This window comes from Neomonachus schauinslandi, chromosome 11, assembly GCF_002201575.2.
Source record: "Neomonachus schauinslandi chromosome 11, ASM220157v2, whole genome shotgun sequence".
Classification (NCBI taxonomy): domain Eukaryota; kingdom Metazoa; phylum Chordata; class Mammalia; order Carnivora; family Phocidae; genus Neomonachus; species Neomonachus schauinslandi.
In genome coordinates, this window is record NC_058413.1 from 31,263,106 (window position 1) to 31,286,755 (window position 23,650).

General features: G+C 33.9%; 1 protein-coding gene across 1 annotated transcript in view; it reads left to right on the forward strand.

Annotated features, from left to right (window-relative positions):
• Positions 1-23,650, forward strand: part of KIF18A (kinesin family member 18A) — a 79,403-nt gene that overhangs the window by 42,988 nt on the left and 12,765 nt on the right. The gene's annotated exons all lie outside the window — the stretch shown is intronic.

Below are 23,650 nucleotides of genomic sequence, written 5' to 3' on the forward strand. Positions count from 1 at the left end.
GAAAATTAGCTTTAGAATATTTTCATTAATCAGTATCTTTCAAAGGTTTAAGAGCAAGTACGCTTGATATTCTAAACTCTAGCAATAAAACCTTTAAGTTATTTTACCCATTTTTGATGGAATAATTTTACCTCCATCCTTCTTTAAAATTTAACCTCAATTAAGGATTAAAGATTGTAATTAAGAATACTATATTCTGTAATACATAATAATCATCTTTTCTTAAAATCAACTAACAGTGTAGAATAAACTATATTTTGTTGCCATATCATTTATTATCTCTCCTGTCATAAAAGTGTGCTTGGGACATTTAAATTGCAAAACTAACATACGATGTTGGTTAAAATAAATTCAGACAATATAGAATTACATATAGAAGTAGAATGCCTTCTTCAACTTTCCACAGAACCCAATCTTGTGTCCTGTCTTAGAAATAAATAAATTTAGCAGTTTGGTTATCTTTGCTGTGTGTGTGTGTGTGTGTGTGTAATATTTGTATTACACAATCTCATTTTAGCTTTTTATTAGGTTTCATGTGAATGCTAGCCCGTTATATATATTAATGTACAACTATTTTTGTTATTAGTTTATTTATTTAGTTTATTGTTAGGGTACATACATGAAGACTCTACCTTATTTTTTTAACATTTGTGAGAATCCAGACAACAGATGTACCATACTTTATTTAACCATTGTTCCATTGGTGAACAGGGCATCAGAAAGCATGCTTGTATACTCACATTTGTGCATGTATACCCAATTCCTAGAGGCTGATTTGTTGGAATACAGGACAAAAAAAAAGTTTAAAAATTAATCTGTCAAAGTCCAAAATTTTCTTTATGCCAAATGTATATGAGATACCTCTCTCATCTTTACCTTAACCCAAAATAATAGCAGCAACACTGAACTAGTGTATATTCTTTTTAAATATGAGCAGCTCTCATATTACTGGTGACATTATTTCATCTTCTCTGAAGTATCCTCTTTACTCATTTGCCTTGGAGTTTGTTTATTGTGCTGTAGAGTTTTACTTCTGGTTAAAACTGCCTCCTGCTCTACTCCTTCACCTCCAGACTTTCCTGTTTAGAAGTCTGGATCTTCCCAAGGCTTACTCTACTTTTGTTTCCAATGCTGATACTAGGAGGTCTCCATTTTGTTTAGACAGTTTTAATTTATCATACAACATCACAATCTACTGATCAGTTAAACTGATTGTCATTGGTAATTACCTCATAGTCTATTCCCATTCTTTTTTTTCTGAGTTTACAGATTTGAAAAAAGTATTTCTCATAATAGATTTTTTTTAAGATTTTTATTTATTTATTTGACACTGTATAGCCACTTTTTATTTGACATTTATTTATTTGACTCTCTGTCAGAGAGAGAGAGACAGTGAGAGAGAGAACACAAGCAGAGGGAGTGGGAGAGGGAGAAGCAGGCTTCCCGCTGAGCAAGGAGCCCGATGCGGGGCTCGATCCCAGGACCCTGGGATTGTGACCTGAGCCGAAGGTAGATGTTTAACGACTGAGCCACCCAGGTGCCCTGCATTTCTCATATATATAATACCTAGGGTCCTGATTTTTCTCTTCTAGCTTTTCCATTGATCCAATCCGTGTGATTTCCAACTTCCAAAAATTACAGTTTCTGATGTTAGCAGCTATTGCTTTTTTCTATCACTGATGCTGTGTCAGTAGATTTTAAGAGGGAGATGAGGCAAATCTCTGTAGATTTGTGTATTTGACCTTATTTCTTTTAGTATGATCGCTTGTCAACTGTCAGTCAAATATATGCTTTGTTGCTTTTTCCTTTTGGATGTTTCCTGTTTCGTCGTGGATTTTGTTTTCTATTTAATTGTATCTGTTTTTATCTTTACTTCTATTATTTCTTTCCATCTACTTTTACTAGGTTTATGCTCCTGTTTTCGTTTAACCGATGAAGATGTTTGTTCATTAGCTTTCACCTTATTTTTCTAATTTATACAATAATGTCCATAGGTTTCCCTCTAAACACAGATTTAGCTTCATTTCACAAGTTTTGATACATAGTATTTTAGATTATTATTTAGTTCAAAATATTTTCTGATTTCTGTTGTAATTTCTTCTTTGACCCATGGAGCATTTCTTTTCTTTTAATCAGTTTTTATATAAAATTATACTTCCAGATTGAGCAGATTTCCATTTGAATTAGATTTGGAGAAACAATTAAAATGAGAATCATACTTATAAGTGTCATGTAGGCAATCCAATAAAAACTATTTCATAAAACTGTTAGTTTTGATTTTTTTTTTAGTTTTTATTTATTCTCAATATCAAAAAGGTATGGCAAATTCCATTCTATTTTTTGTTTATAGCTTAATTGAATTGTATTCAGAGTAAATACTTAGTATGATTTTAATCCTTTAAAAATTGTAGACTCACTTTATTCCCAGCAATAGTGGGCTGGTGTAAATGTTTCAAGTGTGCTTATAAAGAATGTATATTTTGTAGTCATTTATTGCAATATTCTATATAAGTCAGGCCAAATTTGTTGTGTTCTTCAAATCTTATTCTTACAGACTTTTTTTTTTAATTCATGTTCTATCATATACTAAGGAGACCTATTAAAAATCCCCTTATTACACTGGATTTTTCTATTTTTTTCAGTTTTCTATTGCCATGCTAACAAATTAACACAAACATATCAACTTAAAATAACACTGATTTATTATCTCAAAGTTCTGTAGGTCAGAATTAACAGCAGGCTCAACTGGTTACTCCGCTTAGAATTTCACAAGGCCAAATCAAGGTGTCAGCCAGCTGGATCCTTTATCTGGAGGTTTTGGGGAAAGAATGTGCTTCTAGGCTTATTCTGGTTGTTAGCAGAATTCATTTCTATGCAGCTGTAGGGCTGAGGTCCCTGTTTTCTTGTTGGTTGTTGGCCAGGGGTCATTCTCAGTTTTTAGAGGTCTCCCGTATTCCCTGGCACGTTGCCCTCTTCATCATTTCATCTCCTAGCCAACAAAGACAGGACAGCTCATTCTCATGCTTTGAATCTCTGTCATCTTCCCTTCTGCTTCATTTCTCCTGCCTACAATTAGAGAAAAGTCTCTGCTTTTAAGGGTTCATTTGATTCGATTGGGCCCACTGGGTAATTTAGGATAATCTCCCTGTTTTAAATTCCATAACCTCAATTACATCTGGAAAATCCCTTTTACGATGTAATGTAACATATTCACAGATTCCAGGGCCTAGAGCATGGACATCTTTTAGAGGATGCTTCTCCTTGTAGTTCTGTCAATTTTTGGTTTTCATACATTGAAATTATATTATTACATCTGTATATTTCAGAATTTTAACATCTTCCTCTTCTTATAAAATGTACTTTAATCCAGTCATTTTTCTTAACCATAAGTTTACTTTAATGTTAATATAGCTACCCCACTTTTCTTTGGTTTTTATTTTCAAGGTTCATCTTTTTTCTGATTCCTTCACTTGAAATCTGTAATCATATTTATTTCAGAGGTGTCTCATAAATATCACATAATTGGATTTTGCTTTTTGTTCTGTTTATCAGTCCTTATCTTTTAAAGAATTCATTCTTTTTCCACTTGGTGAATGTGTTGATAATTTGGTTTTGAATCTACTGTCTTGTGATTTGCTTTCTAATTGTCCTGCTTATTCCAGATTCTTTTTCTTTTGAACTTTGCTTTGAAGTGAGAGAGTGATGTTTAATATTCCATTTTGTCACCTCTGAGCTTAGAAGGCTATACACTGTTTTTATATTCTTTTAGTAGTTACCCTTAGGGTAACATTATGAATCCTTGCTTTATCAAAGTCTATTTATCAAAGTAACTATGTTACTTTCACCCTCAGACAATGCTAGAAACTTAAAATTCTTTACCTGGGTTAACCCTTACCCTGACATACCACTGTTACGAGGTATTTCATTTTTCTCTATATATTAAACCCATAAAATGGGTTTTTTTTATTGTCTATACAGTGAATATTCACATTTACTTTTTTTGGTCTCCATTTTTTCGGCATCTGCATCTCCATCCAAGATAATTTTTTTCATCTAAAGAATCTTTTTGCATTTCCTTTGCAGTAAATATGCTGATGATGGATTTTCTTAGTTTTTATGTGGTTGAAGCTGTATTTATTTCACTTTCTTTCTTGAAGACTATTTTGCTGGGTATAGAATTATAGTTTAGTATTCTTTCTTTTCTTTAGCACTTTGAAGATATTATTTCATTATCTTATGTGTCTTTCTTACTGTTGTTGAAGTCAGCTGTCATTCTAAGTGTTGTTCCCTTGAGTGTAATTGGACCTCTGACTTCCTAAAATATTTCTCTTTGTCTTTGAGTTTTAGTAGTTTTGCTATATTGTGCCTATATAATTTTATTTTTACTTCTCTTACTTGGGTTCATAGAACTTTTAGAATTTGTGTCTGGATTATCTTTCATTAGTTTTATGAAGTTCTTAACCATTATATCTTTAAATATTGCTTCTGCTACTTTTGTTCTCTCCCCTACCTATGGGACTGCAGTTATATTACACGGTTCTTTCTCCTTGTCTTATCTGTAACTTTTTTACTCTCTCCTTTTCTTTGTTTTTTGTCTCTCTGGAAATTTCTTTTCACACATTCTGTAGTTTACTTTCTCTTTGCAGCTATGTCAAATGTTTCTTAAATCCATCAAGTTCTTAATTTCAGTTATATTTCAGTTCTAGAATTTCTATTTGACTCTTTCTTATAGTTTACATTTCTTGGTAAAAATTCTCACGAACACAATGGGAGTAAGTATTTTAAAGACTGTGTCTGAGAATTCCCAGGTCTGGAACCCTCTGCATCTGTTTCTGTTACCTCTTTCTGCTGGTTTTCTTTCACGTGGTCTCATTTTCTTGAAGGCATATTAATTTTTGTGCCTCAGACATTTATTTGCAGAATTGTTTATAGAAATACTTCAAGACTTCTGATAATAATGTGTTCCTTCAGAGAGGATTTAAATTTGCTTCTTCTAGGCTCCTGGTGGCATTAACAATACAGAATCACTTTAGTCCAATTTTAGGGATTGGGATCATTTGAAACTACACTGCAGCTTCTGCTAGGACCTGTCTACCCCTGTTTTACCCTCTAGAGTATAAGCTGTTTAGGCTTCTAACTCAAAGCAAGGAGGGTTTATGAAGAACTTTGTTTAGTGGGCCCTAACTTCCAGTTCCAGCATCCCAGTTCTGCCAGATTCTCAAGAATGTTCCTAAGCTTTTATGCCACCTCCTTCAGGATCAGCAAAAAACCTCATGGGGAAAATAGCTGTAAATGCAGAGATTACCTTCCAGAGCGTCCCAGCTTTCTCTTGATACTTGCCTATAATTCTTCACAATCTCATTAGCTCTTCTGTGCCTTCAAGCATATGTTTTTTATATTTTGCCCAGACTTTTTTGTTGCCTTCAGTAGAGATTGGTCTGAATTACCTAGCCCTCTATTATTAAGTTCCTATGTTGTATTTTTACATTAAAATGACTGGGAAGTTGGAGATATATACTTATATCTTATCTTTTTCTTTAATAAAGCATTATTGTCATTAGAACTAACCTAGTTGAAATCTTTGAAAACTTAATATTATTTTCAGATTCTCTCATACCTTTTGGGCCTTGATTTTTTTCTTTATAATGTATTCAAGATGTTGGAGAGGAAATAGGGTTTTAAGACCAAGATCAAGAAATACTGGCCACCTGATGGTCATTATTACTTATTTGAAAATCCGTATTTCACTTACAGTGTAATCGCATAGACCATACTTGTCAACAGTAAAACATTTATTTGGCTCTTAATTCCTTTTCATAATACTTTTAAAAGGAAAAACTGTTGAAATCATGTTACATTTTATAAATAGGTATTTCCTTTAGAAAGTGTATCAGAAGGTGAGTTTTGTTTTTATTATGTTTTGTTCTTGGTTTATTGTTTAATATTTTGTTCACATGATTTCATAGATTAACTATTTGCTTGGTGTGTCTTATTTATTCCATGAATTATGTATGTTGTATTCACTATGAATAGTCAAAGATGAATAACAGGGAAGGGGCGTAGGCTATAAAGTGAGTCCACTTATAAATACTTATTTTTCTTAGTCTTAAAATACTGAAATAATTCATTAAAAAGGCATAAATAGTGAAATTTATGTTTGTATTTCTAAAGATATGAAGCAATACCCAGATGGCATATATTGCTAAAATTACATTATCCATAGTAGTCTTAATAAATTTAAGAAGTAAAATTGAAGAGATTCAACTTATTAAGCAAAACATGGGTCAAATGTGTCTCATTCATCTAAGCTTACATGTATGTTACTGACTTTTTTCCTATACTCTCATAAACAAGTAGTAAGTGGTTTTGTTGTTAAATTTCTCTTTTGTTGTTAAATTTCAAAAACACTAAATGCTGTGTGTTATTTGAGTTTTGAATTTGGTTCTTTTGTTTGTTTGTTGTTTGTTTTTCTGGTGCTGTAAGGACCTTTAAAGAGTATTTATTAGATCAGCAGCAATCTTTATATTTAAAATGCATACACACTGTGCTTTTAAAAGTCTGACGAGATTAACCATAATCTAATCTGTACTCTATTGTTAGGCATTTAGGTTGTTTAATAAATTTTTATTATAAATGGTATTGCAGTAAGGAAGTATGTACATTTATCTTGGTGCTCATGTCTGATTAACCCTATGATAACTTCCTAGAAGTAAAATTTTTAACTCCAGCAATAAGCACATTCTTCTAAAGTTTATAATACATATTGCTTAGTAACTTCTTCCACCTCCCTCCCCCATGTGATTATACCAGTTTGAACTCCCATCATCAGTGTAAGAAAATGAGCTCTTTTCTCCTTTTATCTTTTCAGCTTTTGGTGTTAAATTGTCTTCAATTTTTAGTTTTTAGAAAATTATTTTCAAACATACATAGAAGTGCAAAGAATACCATAATGAACTCCATGAACCCATCACCTAACTTTAAGAATTATCTCATGGCTAATCTTGAGAACCCCATCTGCTTTTCTGCACCCTATCTATATCTCTAATGTATTATTTTGAAGGAAATATCAGCATATATTTCTTCCATTTACATCTTAGTGTCTCTAAAAGAAAACACAATGTCCTTTTCATACCTAATGTCATTAAATACTTAATCAGTGTTTAAGTTTCCCCCACTGTCTCATAAATGATTTCTTTTTAAGTTCTTCCATCAACATACAAACAAGGCCCATACCTTGTCACTGGTTGATATATCTCTTAAATCTTTTTAAATCTGGGGTTCTCTCTCCCTCTTTTGTCTTTGCTAGTTATTTATTGATTCTCTGCTAATTTCAGTCATAAATATTATCTTCTTTCCATCTTCCCTCTGTTCACTACTAGTTGAATATTATTTTTCATCCTTTTAAGGATCTATTTTCTTTTCTGTGAATTACCTAGCCATCATTTGAACACTTTTCTGGCATAGTTTTCTTTTGTAAAAAATTGTCACATATTTACAAGAGCCTAGGATATGGATATTTATTCATTCAACAATATTTATTGAATTCCACTATGTGCCAGATACTTATCTGATGCTAAGGATACATCAAAGTACAAAACAAACCTTTTTACCTCCTGGAGTTCACGTTCTAGTGCAGGAAGAAAGACACTAAATATAATAAGAAAATTAAACAGAATCTTAGAAGGTGGTACATGCTGTGGGCAAAGAAACAGAGTTCAGGAATGGGGCAGGAAAGAGGTTGCTACTTTTTTTTTAAGTTTTTTTTTTTAAGAGTTTTTATTTATTTATTTGACAGAGAGGGAGGAGAGAGCACAAGCAGGAGGAGTAGCAAGTAGAGGGAGAGGGAGAAGCAGGCTCCCCACTGAGCAAGGAGCCAGATGTGGGGCTCAACCCCAGGGTCCTGGGATCATGACCTGAGCCGAAGGCAGTTGCTTAACCAACTGAGCCACCCAGTGCCCCAGAGGTTGCTACTCTAAATAGCATGGTCAGGGTAGGCTTCACTGATAAAACGTGAAGAAGTTCACAAAGTTAGCCACGTGGCTATATGGGAGAAGACTCATTTTCAGGTAGAACAACTAATGTAGATCCCTAACACAGGCTGGCATATTCATGGAATGGCTAGAAGGACATATAATAGGTACAAAGGAAAAGGGAAAGAAAGTAGACAGTGATAAAGATCACAAAGATCAAGGGGAGGAAGGCAGATCAAATAAAGGCTTGTAGGTCATTATAAGGACTTAGACTTTAACTCAGAACAAATCCAGAACTATGGCATGATCTGAAGAAAAAAGTACCATATCTCCATTATGTTTTCAAAAGATCCTTCTGGCTGGCATGTTGAGAGTAGATTATAATATTGCAAGGGTGAAAACAGGAGACTACTGCAATAACCCAAGTAAAAGATGGTAGTGGTTCAGACCAGGTTGGTAGCAATGGAGTTGGTAAGAAGTAGTCAGATTGTAGTATGTTTTGAAGGTAGAACTAGCAGGATTTTATCGCCAATTGGATTTGGGATGTGGCAGAAAGAAAAAGTCAAAGATGACTCTTAAGATTTTTGAATTTAGCAACTGAAAGAATCAAGTCACCTTAAAAGAGATGGGGAAGACTTCAGGTAGAACAGATTTGTAGGGTGGAGGTGGCAAAAGACTAAAAGTTTAATTGGGGCATTTTAAATTTGTCTAAGATACATCCAAGTGGAGATATCATGTAAGCAGTTGGATATAAGAATCTGGAGTTCAGAAGAAAAGTCTAAACTAAAATATAAACTTGAGAGCTGTTAACATTTAGATGATATTTAAAGCCATAGGACTGGATGAGATCATCAAGGGATATTAACTCTTTCCTCTAAGATGCATATTGCAAATCTCTTCTTCAAGTTTATCATTTACTCTTTACTTTGAGATATTCTTTTTAATACGGAAATTTTTAAACTTTTATGTCATACAATAACTTCATTTTTTTTCTCTCTGCCTTTGGAATAATTCCTCAAAAGGCCTTTTAATCTGTTAGTTTTTAAAATTTTTTTACTTTTATTTTCTCCTAATTTATTTTGATGTGAAAATCAAAATTTTTTCAAAGAGCCTGACATTCTTGTGTAATACATTGACAGTCCATCCTTAAGTCACCTTTGTTTTAAATACAGTAAGTAGTCAAATAATTCTATTTATTGGATTTCTATCCTATTCTTTAGCTTATTTGTCTGTCCTAGAACTAGTAGCTATTATTTTCATAGCTGATACTTGATAGTATCTTTTGCTATATAGCAGTGCTAGTCCCCCTTCATTATTCTTTGGGGTTGTTTTGTTTTAAGTAGGCTCCATGCCCAATTTGGAACTTGAACTCACGACCCTCAGATCAAGAGTCACACTCTACCAGCTGAATCAGCCAGGCACCCCATGTTATTCTTTGTCTTTAAAATATTCTTAGAACAATGAATTGTGGGTCACTACATCAAAAACTAATGATGTATTGTATGGTGACTAACGTAACATAATAAAATTAAATTAAAAAATAAAAAATAAATAAATAAAAAATAAAATGTCCTTGGCTATCCCTGACTAAGAAATGAATGTTAGCACAATTTTTTCAGTTCCAAGGAAATAAAATCTTTTTAAAGACTTACAAATTTTGTCTTCACATTTTTTCACTATCAAATCTTTTCACTCTAGAATAGTTTGTCTCTCCATACATATTTTCTTATATGTTTCTCAGCAAAGTTTTAGAACTTTCTTTATATATATTTTGTACATTTGTCATTAAATCCCTAAATATATTTTATATTTTTGTTATATGGATTATTTTAATTTTAATATTAATAAGCCTGTATTGTTTCTTAAGAAGAAACTAATTTTTTTAATTTTGTTCATTTTAATAGTTAACCAATGTCAATACTTGATTTTGAAATAGTTATTTGACTTGAAATCTTAGCCTCCAAACTAAATGTCTGTTTACTTGGAGTAAAACATGCACCTATTTTAGATCTGGAAAACAGAAAATGCATTCACTGAGTGCCATGCAGGATAGGGGTGCCGGCAGCAAGGTTTATTTATGGAACTGATAAAATTTCTGACATTAAATGAAAAGTCAAGATTTCCTCATTATCCATCTGGAAACTCACATTTAGTAATATTTCTGTCTCTAACCTTTCCTTTTCTTAAATTTTGCACCTCATGTTAGTGGTCTTTATCTTAAAGTACAATAAAAGAAAAGATACTAGTAGAACCAGTTTCTTATATGTTGTAGAGATACTATGATTGAATATAGTTCCAATGTAAATTTAGGTTTCCCCTAAAATTACTTGAGTAGAAGGAAATGTCATTTAAAAAATAGGAATGTCTGGGGCACCTGGGTGGCTCAGTTGTTAAGCGTCTGCCTTCAACTCAGGTCATGATCCCAGGGTCCTGGGATCGAGCCCCGCATAGGGCTCCCTGCTCTGCGGGAAGCCTGCTTCTCCCTCTCCCACTCCCCCTGCTTATGTCCCTCTCTCGCTGTGTCTCTCTCTGTCAAATAAATAAAATCTTAAAAAAAAAATAGGAATGTCTATATGAATTCCTCGTATAATAAATATGAAGCAGCAAAAATATTATAAACTAAATCTTCCATATACTTTCCCATCTGGCAGTAAAATTTAACCATTACCGATAGACAATGGAAGTCATGTTTGTAGCCCTAAATACATTTCATTTGGCCCTTATTCTCCTTGTAAACAAAACAGTATTTAGTTACTCATCTGTAACTACAAATATTACTATGAATTAAAAGGTTCTTTGCATTGTTTTTCCCCCCATCTTAAATAAGCATGAATATTAGGAAAATGAGACTGCATGGAAGCATGGTATCTGCTATTTCCTACAGAGACAAGTATCAAAAGGTTATGGGTGATTTATTACTCAGAGTGTTGGATTAATTTAAAGGACTATGACAATTTTTTAATACATGGGAAAATGTATTCTCTCTTTTTAATATTTGTAAATCGCTGTAAATTATCTGTATAAGCATTACTACTACAGTAACCACAGTAGTGTCATATGAATGCATTACAAAATGTTTATTATTTGGTTAATCAGTAGTACCTTAAGGTTACCTATCTTTTAAATAGTTTAAAATTCATTCACCTGTATCATATGCAACTGAATCCCATGAGTCATAAGGCTGTTAAAAAGAATCCAGATTTGGGCGCCTGGGTGGCTCAGTCGTTAAGCGTCTGCCTTCGGCTCAGGTCATGATCCCAGGGTCCTGGGATCGAGTCCCACATCGGGCTCCCTGCTCAGCGCCTGCTTCTCCCTCTCCCACTCCCCCTGCTTGTGTTCCTGCTCTCGCTGTCTCTCTCTGTCAAATAAATAAATAAAATCTTTAAAAAAAAAAAAGAATCCAGATTTATGATTAGTACAGTAATTGTATCAATCATTTGTAGCCTAGAAGTGTTTACTGAAATGCATATATTAATATTTGATTTCACTTTAGAACTTTGCCAACTAATTTTAATTTTGCATAGTTTCCCAAAATACCTCCTCGCATATTAACATGAGTGCTAGCAAAAGAAAAATCCTTGCCATCATTTTGTACCAAGCCTCAATTAGATCTAATCCCATTCATCAATGTCTCCCTGTCATGAACCCTGCTTTGCAGCCTGTGACTCATGTTTGCTAAATACTGCATTCTGCTTTTTACACTAATGTACAGCTCTGTAAATCTTTTAACGTTTGCAGACTTAAGCTTTTGATAAATTAGTTCCTTTGAGTAAAATCATTCAGGACACCTGATATGGCACATCAAAAGATGACCCCAGAAAGCCTGCCCATTTTTTAAGAGAGGGATTTTTAACTCATTAGTGATAAATTATCTAGTCCCTTTATTTAAAGGAATCATCTGTGGAATATTTCAAAAAGCTAAAAATAAAAAAAATAAATATAGACCCCTCCTACCTAAGAAAACACATGAAATTGCCAGTTCATAGTTGTGTTTTAGAGATTTATTTAAAACAGCTTAAGACAGGGAATAGAATGATGTTTCTTAATTCAATTTATTTTAAAACACTTTGAGAAAATTTGATGTAAGAAATGAATAATTATGGTAATAACTAGTTTCTATTTCTCTTGTTTGTCCCTTCTACAATCTACTCTTCACGTGAAAATTATCTTCCTAATAAAGTGCAGACCCCTTACTTAGGAGATCCTTCAAAGGCTTTCCCAATCCATGTCAAGCTGCAGACTCACTTTTCTTTAGCACTTGGTGTCCCAACCTCCTCTTAAACATGTTTCTGTTTCTTGCCTCTACAGTTTCCAAGCTCTTCCCTCACTCTTGAATGTTGCTTCCTCTTGCTCCATCCTACATCCTAGCCTATTAAAATCCTTATCCTCATTGAGAGTCCAATTCAGAAACTGCCTTCTTTATGAACCTTCCCTTTACTGCATCCTCCTTGGCCCGCACATACCCTTGCATTTCCACTATATTTTTGTATTTCACTGTTACAGTAATTACCACACCTCACCTTCCCTCTCCCCAACAAACTATAACTTCATTGGCAGTCAGAAACTGTGTTTTCAGTAATTCATTTTCAACTTTATTGTTCCTTTCACTAATATTTTAGCTTTTTTTATTATCTTAGCATTAAATGCTCATTTATTTTAATTTGAAAAAAAGTCCAGCCAAAGGAAGTAAGATGTCTTTCATTAACTTCTATTAATATATTGTTCTAACAGTTGTTGGACATTTTTTTGAAGCATGCGTATATTGTTTGTTTTAAAAAAAATATTGAGATCCATTATACAATTGATAACCAGCTTTTTCCTCACTGAACCATTTGTTGTACATACATTTTCCTATAAACTATGAAATTAAGTCATTTTTAATAGTTGTGTATTTACCTAATCCCCTACTAATGAACATTTAGTTTGTTTTCATTTTTTTGCTATTATAAACAAGACTCCACTAAACATCTCTATGTGTGTGTGTCTTTCACAGCTTGTCTTAATTATTTCCTTAGGTTAGGCCCCTAAAAGGTAGAATAGCTAGATCAAAGGGTATGTACATTTTCAAAGTGTTTGATATGCACTGTCAAATTATTCTCCAGAACTATAGTAACTATAGAGTCTACCACTGTACATGGATAATGAACATGAGTATTTTTTAATGCGCTTTTGCCCAATTGTAGTTCATTCTGAATTACTTATTCATTTCCTTTGTTTTATTTTTCTCTTTTTCTTATTTATCTTATAAGAATTCTTTCTTGATAGATAGCTAGATCACAAGCCACACACACACACCTATATCTACACAGACAGACACATACACCTATACAAGAGCTCTAAACCCTTTGCCATGTAGGGTATTTTTTTCTTTTATTCTTGGTGATTTTTAATTTTTACATAACCCAATTTTAAATTATAAAAATACCTATATTTCGTTCACACTTAATGTTGTTTTTCTGCTGGCAGTAGTCAGAAGATAGAATCTCAGTTTTGGGGGGATGAAATTGTATATTGCCTCTATTCTTATTTTTGGATCTGTGAAGGAAATTTTATATTTTTAAGTCTTCATTATAATTATATATGTTATTACTTTGTATTACTTGGTTTCTTTACCTGACTTCAGTAAGAGACTTCAGTTCTGTCAACAACAAATTTGATTGATATTATGACTTTGAGCATGTGACTTTCTTGCTGTGAATAACAGTTATAAAATAAGATAGTTTAAATAAACATAAGATAATCTAATACTCAGTCCTGGTTCTTTGTGTAAGATGATCCCAACTGTGACTTTCCTGGTGCTCTGTAGTTAATTGGGAATTAGGACCACCATGTTTGAGTGGGAATTCAGTTAAAAAATATAGATTGCTAAACTAAATGATTTCTGTGACATAGGAATATCACAGTTAAAGTACGTAGGGGTTTATATTACTTGGTTCTTTCATTTTTTGCTACTTTGTGTAAATTTTAAATTCCTTTTCCTCTAGAATAGGCATTTGGTTTAAAATTATTCGGACATGACTTTTCATTTATAATTCATTTATTTAAGGGCATTTCTTATAATAAAAAAAAAACAATATTTAAAAGACTTAATTTAAAAGTAAAAATATACCGGGGCACTTGGGTGGCTCAGTCAGTTGAGTGGCCAACTCTTCGACTCAAGTCATGATATCAGGGTCCTGGGATCGAGCCCTCCGTCGGGCTCCACACTCAGCGGGGAGTCTGCTTGAAAATCTCTCTTTCCCTTTCCCTCTGCCCCTACCCCCTGCTTGAGTGCACACGCTCACTCTCTCTTCTCTCTCAAAATAAATAAACAAATCTTAGGAAAAAAAAAAATATACGAACATTCTTAAAACTACCTTTAGGAAAATTGGGATATCTGTTTTTCTTTTACTGTCCACTGAAACTCATGCCGGATGACTTATAACAGACTTCTACAATTCACCTAATATTTCTAAACAGTATACTTATGCTGCTATATTATCGATTCATCTGTTTAGATTTTATCATCTCATTCTGATTGATGAAGATTTAGCTCACTTATTTCTTCCTCCCTGATCTGCTAATGTACCAGGGTATTATATAATATGTAATTATAATATATTATTATAGTTTATTATTGTATATTATTATATAATTACTATATACTAATTATTAAAATATTATTAATATATAATATTATATAACCTATAATACATAATTATCTTAAATATACCTGGAATATTAGCAGGATCAGGTAAGATATGACATATCATATATATATATAACATACTTATGCATATATTAATATATATAACATTTAATCATAGGACCTACTTAAGGAAATTTTTATAATAAAATGTAAATATTATTTTTAAAAATTTTGTAAGATTTTATTCATTTTAGAGAAAGAGAGCATGAGCAGGGGGAGAGGCAGAGGGAGAGAGAGAATCCCAAGCAGACTCCATGCTGAGCATAGAACCCAATGTGGGGCTCAATCTCACAACCCTGAGATGATGACCTGAGCTGAAATCAAGAGTCAGATGCTTAACGAACAGAGCCACCCAGGCGCCCCATAAGTATTATTTAAAAACTTTTTAAGTAAAAGCATGCTGACATTTCTTAAAACTGTCCACAATAGCCAAACTGTGGAAAGAGCCGAGATGCGTTTCAATAGACAAATGGATAAAGAAGATGTGGTGCATATATACGATGGAATACTACTCAGCTATCAGAAAGGATGAATACCAACTTTTGCATCAACATGGATGGGATTGGAGGAGATTATGCTAAGTGAAATAAGTCAAGCAGAGAAAGTCAATTATCATATGGTTTCACTTATTTGTGGAACATAAGGAATAGCATGGAGGACATTAGTGGAAGGAAGGAAAAAATGAAGGGGGGGAAATCAGAGGGGGAGACGAACCATGAGAGACTATGGACTCCAAGAAACAAACTGAGGGTTATAGAGGGGAAAGGGGTGGGGGGATAGGTTAGCCCGGTGATGGGTATTAAGGAGGGCACGTATTGCATGGAGCACTGGGTGTTATATGCAAACAATGAATCATGGACACTACATCAAAAATGAATGACGTACTGTATGGTGACTAACGTAACATAATAAAAATAAGTCATGGAAATGGAAAATACTGCATATGGAATAAAAAACATAGAAGTAGTAAAAAAAAAAAAAACTACTTTTAGAAAGATAGAAATGAAAAAACCCTGTTTCTGCTTTCTACTAGAAATGTTTCAGATTCCTCAACCAAATCTGTGGGTTAGACTTCTTGAAGAAATGAAATATTTGAAAGATAAAATAATGAAGGAGACTAGATTTTGCTCACAGGTGGACTTAAATAGCTTAAAGAACAGTACAGCCAATAAATGCATTTTTAGATGTTTCTATTCAAGTATTGCTATTCAGTTCTCTAATGTCTTTTGCATATACTTTTTCATGAGACTATCCTATATATTTCATTAACAAAATCAAAATATCCAGCTTATTGCTTTTATTACGCTGCCATATTTGATCATGTTCCTTAAAATCCCGAAAGTTTGGGGGAGAGATAGCAAGTGGCAGATTAATTAGCATCTGAATTTTGTTTACTTCTTCATTAACCACTTAACCAGGGATCAAATATTTATTCATAATTTCTTTTAACCACTTAGCAAATGTAATTTAGTGGGGCAAGCAAATCATTCTAATATTTTGATTTTTAAGCCGTGGCTTATATTAATAGCATACGTTATTCTGTGTAATCCACAAATATTAATGTACGTAAATTGTAATCCGGGTGATATTGTGTTAGAATCTGGACAATCACAGATGAAAATTGTATTTTTTTTCCATCTAACCCACAACTTTAGTGCTTGCATTTGGAGTTCATTTTAAAGGTGGTTTTAATACTTAAAAGTCTTTTGAAAGGCTTCTAAAACTTGGCAGTCTCAACAAAATGTTTTTGTCTGAATTCCTTTTTAAGTCTCTCTATGAACTTAACAGTAAACAAACTTTTTGAAGCGGTAATCTCTAGCCATAATGCAGGAACAGATGAAGAGAACACTAACCACTTTATCCTGAAATGCACATTTTCAGTTGTATATAAAATACCTTAAAGCATCATATAAATATTTTAAGATGTTTGTAAACTATTAATGGATAAGTATTACAAAGACTAGGATTGGATTCATTAAACAAAACTTATGGTAGGGTTTAGAAGAGAAGCTTTTCTGTATCTTTCAGTAGCCCAGTCTCTCATTACTTTTAAAATCCTGCTTTGAATTATAGCACATAATTATTTTGAAAAGTTATATTATTTAATCATATAACCTCCACCGCCTACCTTCTTTCCTAAACTAGAAGTTTATCAGTAAGTCTTTAGCATTGTATATGTATTTTTGTTAAATTTTACTTTTAAGAAAAGCTTTGTGACTCTAAAAACAGCAATCAGGTGCCTTATATTATTACTTCATTAATATGTGCCTTCAACTATGTGAAGTGTTAATAAGCCTTTAAAAAGATCATCTTGAATTTCAGGATAATTGTATTAGACCTTTCTAAGTAAAGCAATACCAAAGTTATTTTTCAGTAAACAATTCCTCTCCAGGTAGTTCCCAGACTGTTTTTTTAGAATTTTATATGCTCCGATTAAGTTGAAAGTAGTCTAGAAAACTTGCTGATCCTTAAAGTGACATCCTCTCTGTTTAATCATCTGAATATTTCTCAACAAACACATAAAGAAATTAAAGTATATCTTGTCATATGAAATCTAAATGTGAAAGTAAAGATAGGTATCACAACTATAACTAAAGCTGGAGATCTTAAGGACACTTAAAATATCTGAAAACAAACTGATTAAATCCATGTCCTTATACAAAGTCTGTCTTTTATTTCTTAGAGATTTTGCTATCCTAAACGTCATTTTTATTTCTGCTATTATTCTTTATAAACTTTTGGATATATCAAAATTACACATGCTGCCATTCAGATTTCACAGGCAGTTTACCTGTTCCCTGAAGAAAAGGAATTTTCCTTCGTTCTGGAACTCATGACTTTAAATCTATTTTACCCATTTCTCGCCATATTGAATGATTTATTTCTAATGACTGATTGAGTCACGTTTTTATTAGCCCTCTTTAAATTTTACCAGGTAGGTAATCATTCTCCCTAGTTTTTTGTTATATGCCAGGAAAACAAGAGGTGGGGAGTGAGGTGGGTAGTAAGCCTATAGAGAGTGGGCTAAGTAAAGAAAAGATCTCTTCTACCTTCTCTAGGCCTAGAACATTCATTCACTCTTCTATTTGCCCATGTCATTCATGTTATTTGCTTGCATGTTTTGGTTAGACTTTTGAATGTAAAGGTTCATCTCTTTGGCTAGACTTTGGTAGACTCAGTCCACAGATTTTGAGTAAAACTTCCCCAGAACAAGCAAGATAGATGTTTTGGTCTACTTTTTCCTTTATAGCCCCAGAGTCTAATTACTTTATTTTCCTTAAAAGCTCTTAGATGTGTGTCCATGTGTATGTCTGTCTGCCTCTCCCTCTTCTTTCTCTCCCCTCTCCACTTGCTTTTAAAATTCAGTTTATATATTTATATAAAAGTAATATGCATCCATAGTTGAGAAAGCTAACAGGTACTGTCATATTTGTGGAAATATCCTTGCCCTTTGGCTGCCCATTCCTAATTCTTACTCCCCTTTTAGCTGTGTCTTCAGGTTTTTCCTTTTAATTTCCAAATTTCAAATTTATACTGCTAATTCCTTTTTGCTTACATTTTTCCAGTTTTAGATATCATCTGCTTATGTTTTTATTTTGGACAATAAAGATTTAATACCTTTACATGATATATACATTTCCTCCCCTACCCCATCTCAGCTTCTTAAAAGTAAATGTCTAGAGTGTCTTCAAGAAAATATTGTTTCCTGTTAATGCTAAAAAATACGTAAATTCTCTTTCTTGTATTGCTTTATGGTTTCCGTATGTACTATTTGCTTTTATTCCCATCCTCTTTCTTGTTCTCCCTTATTTTGCAGAAATACATCCTCCAGTAGATTCTTCCAGTGGGTGCTCAGGAAGTAAACTTTTTTGAGATAATGCATGTTTGGCAATATATTTTCTTGTTATTTGATTAGGTATAGAATTCTGGGTTGGAAATATTTTTTTTGAGACCTGTGAAGACATTGCTCCATTGATTTCTAGATTCTAGTGACTGCTATTAACTGACATGCCATTTTTATTCTCCGTACTTTATGTGTGACTTTCCTCCCAGGAAGATTTTGGGATTTTCCCTTTATCCTTAGTTTTTTGAAATGTCACAATGATGTGCGTTGGTGTCAGTCTTTTTTACCTCATTATATTAAATAGTCTGGGCCTTTCTCCCTGAAAAATCTTTTATCTTTTCACTCTGAGAAATGTTCCTATATGTATTTATGCACATACATACACCTCCGTATATACTTTTCTTCCCTACTTTCTGTTCTGTCTTTGGACACTTACTAATCTGATGTTGAATCTCCTGGATTGATCCTCTAATTCTTTTTTTCCGCCTTCTAATACTTACCTCTTTCGGTTTGCTTCTTCTTTCTGGGAGATATCCTCAACTTTATCATACAACCTTTCCTTTGAATTTTTTCTCCCTCTCATATTTTAATTTTCTAAGAGCTCTTTTAAGTAATTCAACATTTCTTCCCATAGTACTTTGTTTCTATTTGATGAATGTAATAACTTTTCATCTCTCTGAAGATATTAATTATGGTTATTCTAATATACTCTTCTATTTCTACATTGTCTGTTTCCTTTCACTTTTTTTTCCTGTATGTAGTTCTGTGTCCTATCATGTTGAAAAACATATCCTCAAATATCTGGTGACCCTGGTTATATTCTGTGTAGATAGATAGGTCTTTCAGCTTTGCTTTATGGTGATCTCCAGAAATAGTTTGGGGGAGCCTGAAAATGTCAATACTTAAGTCTTTTTATTGTTACAGTTTATCTATAAAGAACTCTGATTTCACATTTAGGAGATGTATAAGCCTGACACCAGTGTATTAGAGAAGTCAGAGAAAAATCTGTATGCATTCATTATTGAGAAATTATTAAAAACCCCTGTGTCAGCTGTGCATGTTGGCCCCAGGTCTCAACTGGTCCAGAGAGTAACTCAAGTTTCTTCTAACAGGGTGACAAAGGAACAGTCACCTGTTAGTATAGGTGATAGTGATGGGGTAAGGGGATTTGGGGGGGGGGGCGTCCAACTTCCTTATGCAGACTTTCAATCAGTTCTGGTTTTAGCTCCACCCTATACCTTCAGAGACAACCTCTTGCCTCCAATTCCAGAGAATTTCTGAGGCTTGAGAGAACTGGGTTTTTATTCACTTTTGTCCCACTCCTTACATTGCTCTTCTTTAAAAAAATATTTTTGTTATTTATAATTTTAAAGAAGCAGTATATATTTATTATAAAAAGTGGTCAAATGCTTAAAGAAGAAAATAAGATCACTCAGAATTTTTCCAGTTATAATCTTTGCTAATTTTAATAGATTATGCTTTATTTCCTTCTGTTTTCTGTGACTTTTCCCCCTTTTTTTGCTTAAAGTATGTGTATGTTTTGATTTGTTTTGGGTGAGCTTTTTATTTGTTTTCAAAATTGGAATCATGCTGTATGTAGAATTTATATACTATTTAATTTAATGTATATTTTTCCATATCATCAGATAATCTACAAAACATGACTTTAAGTAACAATGAAATCGTGAATGTTGCATGTTTTATTTATCCATTATCGTAATTGATTTAATTCTCCCTATGGTAGGGACTCAGTTTGTGTAGGGGTGAAGAACATGCATCTGGATTATCAGAAGGCCAGAGTTTGTATGCCAGTTCTGCCATTCCTTTATATTATCCTTTTACTGATCCACTACACTTATTATAAGTACTTATATATATAACTTGCTGATAATCAGTAGAAATTAAGGTCCAGAAATGGGGTGGGGGGGGGAGCAAATGCATTCCTTTTCATGGATCTAATGGCCCAAGAGTATAGAACAGGAACCAGAGCCATAGGTAATCTAAGCTAGAAACTTTGCCTTTTTGCCCAAGAGATTCTCATCCATATGTGGTGTGGCCACCAATGCTGGCAGCAAGGCCCACAGGGTTAGGCACTTTCTAATCAGTGTTCCTTTCAACACTGAGTCAGCTGGACCAGGACTGGATTTGGGGGCCTCTTAGTGCTACTGCTAGTATTCAGATATTACCATTTTACTGTAGCCCATGGGCCTTGTCTCACCCTTTCTCCTTTTACCTCACCTACTCCCTCATCCCTATTCCTAACTTAAGGGGCTCTAGTAACATTCTGCCAGTGTCTTTTACTTAAGTCCCAGGGACAGCACTGAACAATGAAATGGGGGAATATTTTTATGTTATTCTCCCCCCAAACCTTCCTTTTTTCCAATTCTAGCTACATAGTATCCTCCCTAAAGTCCTCTATTGTCCTGGTGTGCAGATGATATTCTTCCCTTATTACCCAGTATTAGGAAGTTAAAAGTGATTGTCTTTTGCAAAGTTAACCTTCATATCCCTTCTTATACTATGGATGTTTCTAAAGTGACACATAAAAGGTGAAGCCAACCAAGTCCCTGGTTCTCCCAGTGAGAAATTCTTCCAAGTATTTAGTGCCTTTCTGTGTTGTTCCCCTATCAAAAAGAGAAGGTTCTGATAGCATATATATTATATGTTATATGATCAAAATGCATTCATTACAGGACCACATTTTGCATTTTGAAGCTTCACTAAATATGGATTAAAAGACAATGGCTCCTTTTTAAGGAAGTGAATGCAACAATTAACAAGGTATTGGGAGTGGAGTAGCCAGTCTTTATATCTGAAATCATAGTATGTCTATGCCTAGAACTGAAGATGAATCTGTCAGTGGCTTGAGAGTGTCTAGAGATGAATTTGCAGAGAAAGTAGAAGTGCTTAACCTAAAAGAGGGTACTCTTTCTGTATCATTCTGCTAACTTAAATCTTTCCCTCCCTTCAAACAAATTCCTAGGAGCCGAAGTCCATTTTTAGTAATTTTCTTTCTGCCACCCTTTTCTAGAACCATTTCCTACTTAGCCTCTCTCCCCTTCTTCCCTTTTCACTGCTACCCAAACATGATGATAACAGCCATCATCTCTGAATAAGTAACTGTATCCTCAAACCCTAGAGAGTATCTGCTGCCTCAAGTCCATGAACATGCAAACTAGACAAGGAAAGGAAACAAACTCGAAGACAACAGCACCTCAGTAGAGGACAAGACCTCAAATGGAATGAGTGGGCTGGGGAAAGGGGGATGTCAGTAACAAGAGAATGCCAAATTTGAGGAAATGACATTTAGGACCTTTTGAACTTTTCTGTTCATGTAGAAATGGTTCATGGTTTCACTGAAAGTTGTCAATTTCTGTTGATTAAATTATACAAAATACTACTGCTTTGTGCGAACTCCTTATCTTTGGTCCTGGTTGTTGGGCAGCTAATCACACCCATCTATGTCATTGAAAATGTTTTGAATGTACTTGATAAAATTTTAATCTGGTTATTTGATTATAACACCCTTCCCACATCAATCACTTCTGCTACCAGTCTAGTCCAGGTTCTCATTATGTTTTGCCTGAGCTATAGCAATAACTGTGTTAACTGTGTTACTGATTTCTCTGTTTCCTCTCTTACCTACTTGTATTCTGTTCTCCACACCACAAGCAAGGCAATCTTTTTTAAAAACATAAATCAGATCACATCATACCCATGTTTAAAATAATCTTCCACAGATATCCCTTTGCACTTGGAATAAATGCAGACCTTTATCTTGTTCATAAACCCTAACACAGGCTGGCCCCTTTTGATCTCTCTAGTCTCTTACTTCTCTTCTCTGACTCACTACACTTCAATCACATTAGCCTTCTTTCCTTTCCTTGAGCTCAACAAATTTATTGTTGCCGTCGGGTCTTTGCTCTTGCTATTTCCTCTGCTTCTTTCCCCAGATCTTCATAGGACTGGCTCCTGCACAGCCATTCAAGCCTCCAATCACACATCTGACCTTTAGAGTCGTCTTCCCCTGCCATCTAATCAGTACCCCTCCTATCTCCCATCACTCTATTCCATTTCTGTTTTATTGTCTTTCCAACTCATTTGTCATGATTATCTTAATTAAGATAACTTATTTTTCTGCCTTCTTCCCCCTAAAATGTAAGTTCTTAAATGTCTTGTTTCCTGCTAGATTCTCAAAACCTAGCAAAGGTCTAGAACATGGCAGGTGCTTAATGCTGGGTGGATGAACAAACAATGACTTCTTTTTATGCCGATGCAATCCTCTTAGTTGTTTCTCTTGTACCACAGTTGACTAAAACTTTTTTTTCCTTTCATAATTAAAATAAACATTGTTCCTAGATTGAAATTAGTAGTAGCAGTGACTTCTCCTTCTAAATGTCTTGACAATATGGTTATTGTTATTATCTGGAAATGAATTTCAACATACTCACTTACATGCCATGGATCATAATCATTTCAGGTCGTTAGAAATGCAGTATACCCACAATGTGTTAGAGAGTTAAAGTCCCAAAACTGCTTTTTCTAGACCATAAGATACATTGCTACCCACTACCTTCTATACTCAAATATATGGTGTAGTGGGCTTTTTTTTTAGATGAAAGGCCCAGGAGAGAAGACTTGCTATCCTCCCAAGTGGCTACTAATCATTTTATCCCACTTTTTAAGAGCCTACCTTATAACAATGCATTTTAATTTTCTATCCTCTCCTGTGTGACACCCACATTACTGAGATATTTTATTGACTATCATCATCTATTAGAGTCCCTTGTCCTGAAAGTCTGTAACTACATGATTCCTTTTCTCATTTTATGAAGCCTTTTTAAAGGAATCATAATCTGCCTCCAGGTTCCTTTTTTTTTTTTTAATGTTATGTTAATCACCATACATTACATCATTAGTTTTTGATATAGTGTTCCATGATTCATTGTTTGTGTATAACACCGAGTGCTCCATGCAGTACGTGCCCTCTTTAATACCATCACCGGGCTAACCCATCCCCCCACCCCCCTCCCCTCTAGAACCCTCAGTTTGTTTCTGAGTCCATAGTCTCTCATGGTTCGTCTCCCCCTCCGATTTCCCCCCGTTCATTTTTCCCTTCCTGCTATCTTCTTCTTTTTTTTTTTTAAC